We start from the raw sequence: 12,572 nt of genomic DNA, 5'->3' as shown, positions 1-12,572 counted from the left end.
CATTTTTTTATTCTGCTACCTCATACAGCCAATCTTGTACTCATAAATCACGTTATTCTTCGACAGGACGGTGTGACACCTTCAGCGGACGGACACGTTTTGCGCACACCCATGTGCTTATATAAGGACTTTCGCCTTAAAAAAATATGGCTGCCGCTTGGCTGAAATCGTCGCCGCGGTTGCATTTGCATACAATGAACGCAAAGTGTTGTCGTGAGAAGCAGCATAGCGTCGCGTGAACTGCTTCCTAATGCTTTTTTATTTGAAGATTTGATACGTGAACATCTTATATTTACGCACTTAGCAACCATCTCTGCATATGCCGCAGGCAGACGGCATGGAGATCACGCAGCGCGAAAGAACACGCTGAAGCATTTACATGATTGGCTAAACAGGTCCTCTAGTTTCTACAGCGCTGAAAGTTAGTTTAGGGATGGAATATGGGTAGCCTCGTTAAAATCGAAAAATTAGGTTTGTGTCTTTTCTCCTTGCACCTCGAACAGCACGCCACACACCACGCGCACACACAGCACGCAGCCGGCGCGACCTGAAATCCTGATTCGAAGGCTGACGTAAAGCAGCTGGCAACAAATGAAGTCCCTGAATTTCGTCCGGCAACATTCTGTGAAAGGCTAAAGAGACGCATCTACGTACAAAACATTTCTGTTATCAGGTTTTTAATGATGTTTTCTTTTCTACAAGGCTTTTTCCTCAACTGTAGCTTTAAACGTATAGTACATTGAACTCACAGTACTACCATCTTAATACGGCTGTGGTTGATATCTCTTCTGGGACGGAATCATAATATTTATGATCTGAAGTTTTCTTAACCACTGTAGTAAAGACTTGGTGCGACTATATATTTGAGAGGAGTTCATCGACCGCGTTTTCCTCGCGTTTGAAATTGTAGCTCATAAAGCGATACTTGGTGAATTCGAGGAGAACCAGGTTCCATCGAACATTTCCTGCACTGCTTGTGTGCGCTACTACCCTTGTGCGTTCGAGAGAAATAAAATAGAGCAAACTTATATAATCCAATTTGTCAATGCTTCAGGTTTATGAGTGCAAGTACAAAGCTATTTCGGTTTTATACCTCATTTACCCAAATGTGATTGGTGTATTCAATGGAGGAATATATAAAAAAATGTAATATTGGAGAATCGATTTGAACACTCCCGTATTGCTCAATATTTTACCGCTCTTGGCGCTTTGTACGCCTGGACGAGGACCTAGGTTGGAACTTTTTACATAGCGCGAAAGACAGACGCCAAAGCTAGCCTCGCCGCTCCAGCGTGAGCACAACAGTTATCAGAGAAAGATAATTCTTGTTCTCCAAATTTTCCAATATTCCCAAGTATTGGAAACGAATCGGTGTCCCGTTGCATGCTTGCCAGCTTTCAAACACTGTTGTACACTGTGACAGCTTAGGACTGAATGTTAAGCAGCGTGTACGAGAGACAATTGAGGCTGAATTGGGAGATTAGCGCTGACACGAGCAGCAAAGTGCTTGTACGCGAACAGTGTTCAGCAATCGGAGCCGCAGATGGGATTAATTTATTCTGTCACTTGAAAACCATAGTAGCGGTAATAAAATGTTTGTGCGTGGGCTGGTGGTATCTGGCATTGCCTGGCATTGAATTTTCGATGGTTTGTGTGACGTAATATGACCACATGATTACAGACCGTTTCATGAAACCGCAGGAATTCTCCGAACAATAGAAACAACAGCAGTCTGTCAGAGGCGTGTCTATTTCCATTTCCTGGCTAGCTTCCACTGTTGAGTTACAAGAAGCTTTCCACAATGATAGAAGCTACGTCGTGGTGGCCGCTTGGCTGAAACGCAATGCGCTCTTCAGCCACTCCACACAAAAGTGATGCAATTTTTGAGCATGTCCTAAAATAAAATATAATGTTATGTCTCCAACACTAAATGTCAGTCACATTGATAATAATTTATTACACGTCAAATTTAAAAAATTCTTAGGCTCGCGTAATAGGCCCTATCCGTTCACAAAATGGCAGTCACATGATGCGCAATCGTACCCAGGAGGGAGGGCTCCACAATCACAAAATAGGTGCAAAAACAGCACGACACTTCTATCTACAATGTAAGGTTCGGTTACTGGTTATCTGCTATAATCATGGCCCCCGCTTTGTCGCCGATCATCATTGTGGGGGCGTTTAGGTTGCCCGTCACAATAGTCGGCATGACGGATGCGTCTACCACGCGAAGACCAGCGATGCCCCGGACCCTGTAAACAGTAAAAGAAAAAGATGAATTGATTATGACCTGATCAAAGCAAAAGAAACTATATTCGAAAGATACTCAACAGACATAACTTTTACAATGCTGAAAATAAAAAGGTTCCAAAAAAAGAAGCCTCAAAGATATTTTTTCTGCGAGTTTTGTTCGTGCCATCAAACATAGCAGACACCGATGCAAGAGCCAGCTATGACGTCATGAAAGCCCTGCTTCTTCCACATGGTTCAAATTGCAATACATTCATGGTCCCCGGCGTATAGCTGTGGTGTACAAGCATTGGCACAGCCTCCACGTTTATTTAGCTCCCATTGTATATTAAGGCTTCAGGACAGCGAACAAAAATAACAACGTACATCAACGCTAAAAAAAAAAACGTTCATATAGCATCGTGAATGCTTTTGGACGATGTTTTGTTTTAGCTTTCGAGCGCATAGATTATGAAGCTACCGGAGCCTGTTGAGAATGCATGACATAGCATTCGAAAGGAAACTGTTCTGCTTCTCTCTCGTCTGAACAGCACGCAAACAAAAGGAGAATAATGGTTTGGTTAGGTTTGTGGGGTTTAACGTCCCAAACCAACTCAGGCTATGAGAGATGCCGTAATGGAGGACTCCGAAAATTTCGACCAACTGGGGTTCTTTAATGTGCACTGACATCGCACAGCACATGGGCACCTTGCTTTTCACCCCCATCGAAAAGCGTCCCCCGAGGCCGGGATTCGATCCCGCGTCCTTGGGAACAGTAGTCGAGCACCGTAACCACTGCGCCACCACTTTCTTTTTTCTTTGTTGCCTGACTTCGACACAATACACATAACCACTTACAGGACACAATGAGCATTCATTAATACAACAATCAGCCAGGTAGGTTGTGGCTTCGTCATGCTAAAATTCTCTTAGGGTCACTAATGGCTCCAATCTTCCGAGCCACTCGGGAGCTTCAGGAGGAAGTTTCTGAATTTCAATATATCTATTCATGCCTTCCCGAAAATAAATCCGTGCTGGCTGTGCGTCAGGATCACAATGGTATCCTGCCATTCTCGTGCGCCAAATACAGTGGATGGGCCATTAGAATAATAAGGTCAAATGGCACCCCATCCTCATTCTCTACTGGCAAGTACCTAATAAAGTCCTTCGTAAAATATCCCAAAAGTATACCCCTTCCCAACAATGTAGGAAAACGTGGTCTATAGTTTCTGGCTGTTTACAAATTAAGCAATGCGAACCCCAAGGTAAAAATAAATTCTTCCCTTCCAAGAACTTCTTTACTGGCAGTGTTTCCGTGTGTAACTTAAAGAAAAAAATTTTGCATTTGACGGCACCTGCATCGCCTTCACCCGCTTAAGTACGTGGTGGCGCAGTGGTATACAGTGGAGGACCAACTGCGCCACCACGGCGGGGTAAAAGGAGAATAATAGTTGCGCAGTGCGCTTACTCAGACAGCCCGAGTAAAAGCAGGTAGTTAACTTGGGCGAGTACAACGGCCAACAGAGTAAGCAAACGTCAATTATTTATTGGAATCCACCATTATCGGCGCTTAGATTCCGATCCTCAAACGCAGGGAAAATTTCTTCTTACACTAGCATTTCTATGCTTGGCGCCTAGTATACCGCTGCGAAGCTGAAAGAATAACGCTTCCCAGATATGAAGTTGCCCCGCCGCGGTGATGAAGTCGCTAATGCGCTCGACTGTTGCTTCCAAAGGCGCTTGATCGAATCCTGTCATCGGCATCCGCTTTTCAATGGAGGCGAAGAGCGAGGCACCCGTGTGCTGTGAGATGCCTGTGTTCATTAAAGAACTCCATCTAGCAAAGAATTTACCGGACCCCTCTATTACGATGAGTCCCATAGCCTGACTCGCTTCGTGACGCTGAACTCCATAAAACAAGCCAAATAGTGAAGTTCGCAGCTTAGATATACACTCATATACAGATATACACTTGCAGCGAAGGAAATTACATTATTTAGCTTCGTGCAATGTGTACTTCATAGTAGCGCTGAACTACGTGGCTTTTTATGCATTGTAATCTTCCTAGTACAATGGAGGGAACGATTACTGGTTTTCCCCTAAGTGAAAGAACCCTGGGAGTCTCAAACACCTCATACAAATTTCTCATACTAAACTCATAATAAACTCGTAAGATCTCATATACTCTCATACGAATATCATCCAACGTATGAGAAATATATGAGATTATATGACATTTTTATGATTTTAATATGAGAAATCTATATGAGGTTATTGTGATCATACGGTTTTTTCGCTATTCCCCGCGCTAAAATTTGCGTGGGTTCGCGTTTCCCGACCCATAGTAACTGCAGTTTCTTTTTGGTAGGATGTGAGACGTAAATTGCACAGCAAGGGCCCAAAAAACATAACTTATAACTTATATCGAATAAATAGGAGAACGGTGTGCATAAACAATTTTCACAACACACTGCGTAGCACACTTAAGACACATTAAAAAGCTTTAATAGAACTAGAAAACGTGCACGGCCAATAGGTATCCCATCAATCGTCTCTGCAACGCAAAAAGCTTAGCTACCTTTATTAGCACTGGAAATATGTCTGATGGAAAAAGATGCCGCTCCTCTCCCCGACTCAACTCAACCCATACCGGCGGGGAGAGGAATACAATCTATAACTGAAATTTTCATCGCTGCATATTTTTCCTAGCGACCCATTTTCAATCTCTTAACGCAGATTCACTACCTTTAGTTTCGAACAGTGATCATACCGAGTCCATAACCTTTAAGTCACTATTTTAAAGCAGTCGGCGGAAAATATTAAACTCTATGTTCTAAGGAATAAATGCGCCTTCTGCAATCAATTAGCACTGAAGCAAAGAGCGGTGTATGCTTTTTGTTTTTGTGGGGTTTAATATCCTAAAGCAACTCAGGCTATAAGAGACGCCGTAGTGACGGACTCGGGAAATTTCGACCACCTGGGGTTCTTTAACGTGCACTGACATCGCACAGCACGCAGGCACCTTGCTTTTCGCCTCCAACGAAAAGCGGCCGCCGAGGCCGTGATTCAATCGCGCATCCTTGGGCATAGTATAGTCCAGCGCCGTAACAACTGCTCCAGGATCAATGAGCTAGGATCGAAAAATTCAAACTGTTCAGTGTATTTCTCAGCGTCCCTTCAGTTTTACAAGGAAGTCGCGGACCATGCATGGTTCTATTGAAAGTTGGTGCTCAAGAACGCCGTCGTAGGAAAAGAAACACCTACCTGAGCCTGTGGTCCAACACAGATCGATTGCTAGAACCCATGGGACATGTGCAACACGCGTGCCACGTAGTGTGCGCAAGATGGCGCACCAGACAGGTCAAGTAGGCGTCACTCCACATGGGGCCTTGGGACGTGCACTGGGCGAGGGGAATATCCCACAGTTCCGCTCCTACAGCCTTCATGGCCGAGCTCCTTATGAGACGCACAGCTATCTTGGCCGCTGAACGAAAGACACAACGAGCTCAAAGTCAACTCGTGTCAATCTCAGTTACCGGCACTGGAGTGGAGACTACATTTTGTTTCGATTTTATTTTTTACCTTTGTATTCTGACCAGCTTTCCTCTCGACTGCAGCCAGATTTAGCAGATCACACAATTTAGTATGCTCATTACTAAAGAGTAAGTTATTTCACGAGCTGCCTATCTAGGTCCTTTGCTTACTACCAGAGGGCATCGCTTAATGATGGCCTGCAGTTGCTGCAAATGCACAACTAAAAACTAACATTCTACAAAACCGCTAACACCAATAAAAGAGAATAAAGTCAACAAATAAAACAGTAAAAAATAAACAGATGCGGATGTGCCCCGTTGGATGTCAATGAACGTTCCAGATAAGTCAACGAAATGTTCACGTGTTCGGAAATGACTCCCCAGTCGAACGCGATATTGCAGGAAACTCATTTCAAAGGGAAATAAAACGGCGCACTCTGCGCACACGGACAAAGCAAGAAACGACAACACAGCGCTGTGTTGTCGTTTCTTTCTTTGTCTGTGTGCCGAGAGTGCGCCGTTTTGTTTTCCTAAGATGAACTAGCGAAAACCCGTTTTTTCACCCTCGCAAGTTTCATTTTAAAGCGCGTTCGAGATGCCTATTCAATCGCCGAAATAACATGTATAGTTAAAATGCTGCCGATAATAAAGGCTATGAGTGGACTGTGGCTAAAATGGCGTAGTTTTGTGGCCAGTGCATCTAGCTCGTTGCTGGTTTATTCAAGTGCCTTGTAGGCTCCATGCCTGTCTTAGGTGAAACAGGGACGAAAATATTTAAGTGAATAATGAGCAGTTATTAGTCAGTGCTCAGATCTTTATCTCAACAACAAGATTACTGGCCAATTTATAACAACATCCATCCCTTTGCTGCGTTTACACTCCGTGCCTCGTCTCTCGCATACACATCGCTCACGTTTAAGCATAGCATCAAAAATTCGTAGGGCCGTTTGGCGAACGGCTTGACGCCTTTCAGGTTTAGTAAAACACTAGACGAGTGATGTTTTTATCGGCTCTTCCTATGAGACCGCATGGGCCACTTACCATCGACAGCGGCTGCAACGTCGTGGGGATGCGACAGATAATTAGGATCAATTATAGGATGCTCTAGCGGATCCTTGGATCTTAGCTTGATGTACCCTCTTGATTTTGGCCTATTCATCACAGGGGCCAGAGAAAATCCGGGTCGTCCGCGGTTTGGCAAGTAGTACTGGTTGTAGATCTGTTACGATGATAAACCAAATACAGGTCAAATTCCCTATTCGTTCTTGTTCAAAATAGTGCGGGTCGGCTTATTTGGCAGCACTTCATTTTATTTATTTGAAATCAACTTACACGTATCATAACTGTATATATGTTTGAACGTATTCTTCTACTTAGCTGAGCAAACGCCTCCACCCGATGTGATGAATTACAAAATTTCTGTTCGGCGACCTTGCGTCAACGCAATTGATAAACATGACCATTACAATAAATTGGTATTATTTTACCCATTCCCGCCGGCCACGCCTATCTTTTCCCCGGCAGCACAAACCTTGGGCACAGTCTTAGTACTGTTGGCAATGTGCGACCCTATCTAGAACTGACCACGTAAGTACATAGTACCAACACTGGGCCAAGGTTTGCGTTTCCGGGGGTAGTTATATAGATAAATCAGTACGTTAAGGCCTGTCACACTGTTAACGGTAGGGAGAGCATATGAAAACAGGGCGAAACCCGTACCGGAGCTAGAAAACCGAGTAAGTGTCGATCAGAAACTCCTTTTTACCACTGGCTTTGCATGGCTGACTCGAGGCATTTCCACGCAAAATGTGACACACTGCTGCTTTTTGAATTGAGTGTCATATTGACTAGCGTTCTGTGCGGGCTAAAACCTGCACGCTCTGCTTGAAGGAAATATTATCCTCTTAAAAACAACGCGGATGCTTTTGAGGATATGGGGCTAGGATACTTTGTGAAAGGTGGCCTGAATTATGTTGGATACTTTTTCTATTCCTATAGCTCATATTAACTCTGCTCAGTTACCCTGCACGACTTCTAACCATTGGTTTAGTCTTTTTGTGATGACTTCAATATCCGCCTAATATATCATATTCAGTATTTTCTATTTGTATTTATACATTCACAGTACAGCGTGCTAATGGCACGAAACAATATATTACGCAAGCAGAGGATTGTAGGCAATCAACATTCTGTCAGATCCTGTGTTCACAGTGCAGCTTAGATGAACTTGCTAAAATGGTTAGAGAAGCCTTATAATTCAGGAAACGGTAGGTGTTAGACGAAGGAATGCGAAAGCGACGCTAATTAACAGAAAAACCTTAGAGATCACATTCTCAACACAAAGAAAACACCGAATGACAAGAGATCTTCCGTCCTCTACCAAATATTTGGAAAATAGGAACAGCCTTTGATCGCGTTTAGACAATGCCTGCTCTCCGAGACATTCCGTAATACACTGAGGTTGCAAGACCACATTTGGTTAACATTGCGTTGACTCCAAATTATTTACGACATTGAGCACTCACGCAATTGAATTCCGGAGGGGTCTGCCGGCGGACATTTTTAATACATTATCAGCAACTCACGATACCAGATGACATGAGGCAGGAAATACAAGTATAGGCCAGATTTTGCTTACCCTCACACGCAGGCTGCTAGCTTGCTCCTACTCTCTACACCAGGCGCTATCTGTCGGGCGCGCGCGGCCAGGGGAGTGCGGCTCGCGCTTTCGCATCGCGTTGAATACGTGTTTGTGATCGAGCGTTCTGCAATGCTGTCGTTAACGCTCTCTGCCACCAATGCATGTAGCTGTGTGCTGTGCATCGCTACTCACATTTGTCTCTGTTCCAGAGATTGCTACCGCAATTTGAAGCGCACTGTTTCCTTGGTGACGCAGTATACGAGGGTAGTCTACCACGCATGGTTACGAACTGTAAATCGCCGTCCATGCGCAGCAGTACAGGTTTCTTTTTGGCGGGGAGGGGGGGGGGGACGCCCTTCACATGTCAATAATGCGCATGTAGAGTTTCGGACCAGGTGTGCGATTTAACTGAATCGACGAGTTTCGCGCTGCAGCTTGCTTAGGCACATATTTTTTCGGCCAACAGTTGTTGTCTTTGGCTTTGGTTGTTCCATTAAGGGAATCTAAGAGCGACTACCAGGACTGCCATTTGTTATTTCCTTATTTAGGAGACAAGTCGGCGTGCAAACGGTTCAGCGTAGAAGCGTTTTGATACTAGTATCAACCTCGGACGCAGCAAACGCGATTTCATTACGTGCTATCACCTGGCCCAGACGGCTAAGCAGCTATTTCACACATACCGATAGCATCGACATTAAATATACTCGTCTTGTCGTTGCGAAACTTGCGAGAGCTGGCTGGTGTGTGAGCACTCCACTACGGCGTATCTCATTGCCGATGCCACGTTTGGACGATAAACTCCATATACCTTATCAAAACTGAGTTGTATTTCTTTGCTGCTGTTTCTTTAGCATATATGATAATGTACGTAGAGTATATAAAAAGGTGCATTATGTTTGACATGCAGGCGCAAGTGTTTGATAGGCGCTATAGAGTTCCAGAGAAGAAAAGAAATGATCCTAATGCGGCAGTGGTAACAAATAAAGCGCTACAAAATTTCCCTGCCGCTACATCTTGTCAACTTAGATAAACACATGGATAATTTGATGACCGATGACCACTAACACAGATGACGTGAACGTCAGACTAAACACCCCTAAATAACAAGTCGGTTTAGCTCTATGACACTGCAAATAAACTCGCTCCAACACAACATAGCGGTGAAAATATTTTGACGATGTTCTCTAGCACCTGAAGGCTAGTTTAACGTGGCTATCGTGCAGGCGCGAGCGCGGAGATACCGCGGTCCCGCAGTCCTAAAGAAAGCGGCCGCACGGCGGCGCGCTGGTCGGCAGAAAATGGCCGCCCCGGGAGCTGCTTAGAAGGAAAGAACTTAGGAGAGGCCCTGACGTCACTTTTTTGAAGCCGGCGTAGCCGCGCCGCCACCGGACGCTGCAACGTCTCTCCTCCTCCTTTACCCTCTGCATTTTCTTTCCCCGTGACGCTCTCTTAGCTCGGACCCTTAGCAACGCTTTTGCTAGTGGCCCGAGTTTTCATAGAAATAGCGATGCCGTTGGTAATGGCCCGACTTGGCTAACCCTAAATTTTGACGTCACTTCCGCCACACTTTCTCCAATGCATTGGGAATGGCAAGGGCCTCTCCTTAGTTGTTTCCTTTCTCCATGTCATTGGACGAACACCGATATGGGAGGTAAGCAAGATGCGAGGGCGCAGCGGCCGCCAGGCTGAAAAGAAGGGTTAGTGGCCATAGGAATACATAGAACAAAAAGATTTCAAAGCATGCAGTTTTCTGATATCACAGTACACCTATGATGTTATCATTCGTTGCAGAGTAGCTGTGGAATATTGTGGAAAACGCATTGTGAAAATATGAAAAATATGAAATGTAACTCAGAGGGGCAGTATTATTAAAACACTGCGAAACATAAGGGGATATAAGTTGGCAGCACAGCTGATAGAAGCAAGCACAAGGAAAACTTACCAAAATAATTTTCCGGTTTTGGAGAGCACCAATAATTATGGCCGATAGTTTAATGTTAGCGATTATTTTGAAGCAAAATTGTAACAAAGTACACTAGGTCATTTTTAAGCCGATCAATTGCTAAAGTGGCCTGATAAATCTGCATTGCAAAGATCGATATACACTTGAAAATCTAGCTATCCACTGGGTGATTCTCGCAATCGCGACAGCTTCTCGTGTTGTCCGAAATGCTGCCAAAGAGGTTATATTCCACCTTAAGTACTGCCACTTAAACTTTACAATCTTTTCAGCTGAAGGCAGTACTCACACAGCAAGATAAACGAAATGCAGACGGCAAAAATACCCCGTCTGGTCGCAAAAGTCACGTTCGAGAACTCCGGCGTCGTCCGTACGTACTCGGATAGCGCATATTGGACCAATATCCAATATCCAAGATCCAATATCCTCCACCAACTTGCCCGTTTGGCTATAGTGTCGAATAGCGCGTAGTCTGCGCTGCCATCTGTAACAGCGGGCCCTTTTGTTTCGTGACTTCGTCATGAAATTTAAGAACAGCTTTTTGAATGTTGTTTTCCGTAGTCTACGTACCTTGAACGACCGTTATCAGTAACGAAATTCTCTGCATATGGCAGCACATCAGGCTTGGCCGCGTCCGGGTGGCGCAGTGGTTACGGCGCTCGACGACTGTTCCCAAGGACGCGGGATCGAATCCCGGCCTCGGCGGGCGCAATTCAATGGGGGCGAAAAGCAAGGTGCCCTTGTGCTCTGCGATGTCAGTGCACGGTAAAGAACCCCAGGTGGTCGAAATTTCCGGAAGTCCTCCTCTACAGTGTCTCTCATAGCCTGAGTCGCTTTGGGACGTTAAACCCCACAAACCAACCAACCAACCAAGCACATGAGGCTTCAAGATAATCTTGCAGGGTTCAGAGCATGTCGGTAATACTTACTGCTTAACCACGTACAGTTTTAGTGGCGTTTTAAAATAGATTGCCTCCGAAATGACGTAGCATACTTTGCCACGCGTTTGTTGCAAATTCTCGCCATCGTTTAATGACAGGCTAGCTCTGCTAGTGCTCTGCGAAAGGAGAAAATGTTGAGGTAAGTTGGTTTTACATGCCTTTCTATAGCTCGCCCTCCCAACTCGCACCCCCATACGTTTCGTTGCGTTTAAAAAATACTGCGAGTCTGAAATGACCTATCATTCTTTCACAATATACGCTAGATGTTCATGGTTGTTATCTATTAAAACACATCATTAGTAGCCCTTGAAATTATAAACCTGTTTTGAAATCTTTGAATTCCATATATCGATGTGGGAGCTAAGCCTATTTTTCAACCCCAATTTACAACGGCGTCGGGAGAGCCCCCTTTGTTTGTAAACACGGCGTTGGTCTGTATTGCTTGAGTTCATGGGAGCAAGCAATGCCACAGCTCGTATTGCCACAGCGGAATACAAACTGTGTAAAATTACTATTTGTTTGCCGTCGTGGACCACTTTTTGTGTATTTTGTGTAAACGCGATTGTGTCCGAAAATTATATTAAAGTTACACCGAAGCTAAACTTACGAGAGTATTAAAACACCAGTTAGAAGGCATAAGTATAAAAACAAATCATCATAAAGATTTGACGTACAATAATGTTTTATAGGCAGGCTTTAGAAACTGACTAAGGGCATTCAATACTTCAAAATGATCGCAATGTGCTGACGCCACTTGTTAACGAAAAACATTTTTTTTTCTGAATAAGTGTACCATTTCATATATTTTTACTTTGTAGGACCATTTGTGAAGAAGTAGAGCGAATATAATACTTTTTTTTTCTCGTTTTCTTTGCTTGGATATTGCACAGCTAAGCCCAAACACTACCCGTTGCCCAGTGCTATCAAAAAGAGAACAATAAAGGGGTGTACTCACATCTTGACGCAGACCCATATTCTTCAGAAAATACTGCGTGGCCAGGGCCGAAGATGAGATTGACTGCAAGGCGATCTCCGCATCCGGGTACATCAGAGATTCATTCACAAACTGCGTGCTGACAAAAGCGAGAACTTCGACGCTTCCCGGTATGGAAAATGGGCCTGCATTACACATACATCACTCATGAAACACTTTGTTATTTTGATAACAAAATTTTGTTTTTGTCTTAAGAAAAGTATACGAAGTTAAGCTATCCTTCTACAAGGTCTACAAGGCAATTAATAAATTTTCCAGGTGTGCAGTGCAGCTT

This window comes from Amblyomma maculatum, chromosome 5, assembly GCF_055883805.1.
Source record: "Amblyomma maculatum isolate TAMU_Amacu chromosome 5, ASM5588380v1, whole genome shotgun sequence".
NCBI classification, from domain to species: domain Eukaryota; kingdom Metazoa; phylum Arthropoda; class Arachnida; order Ixodida; family Ixodidae; genus Amblyomma; species Amblyomma maculatum.
The sequence above is the reverse complement of the archived record's forward strand: the minus strand, read 5'-3'. Positions refer to the sequence as shown.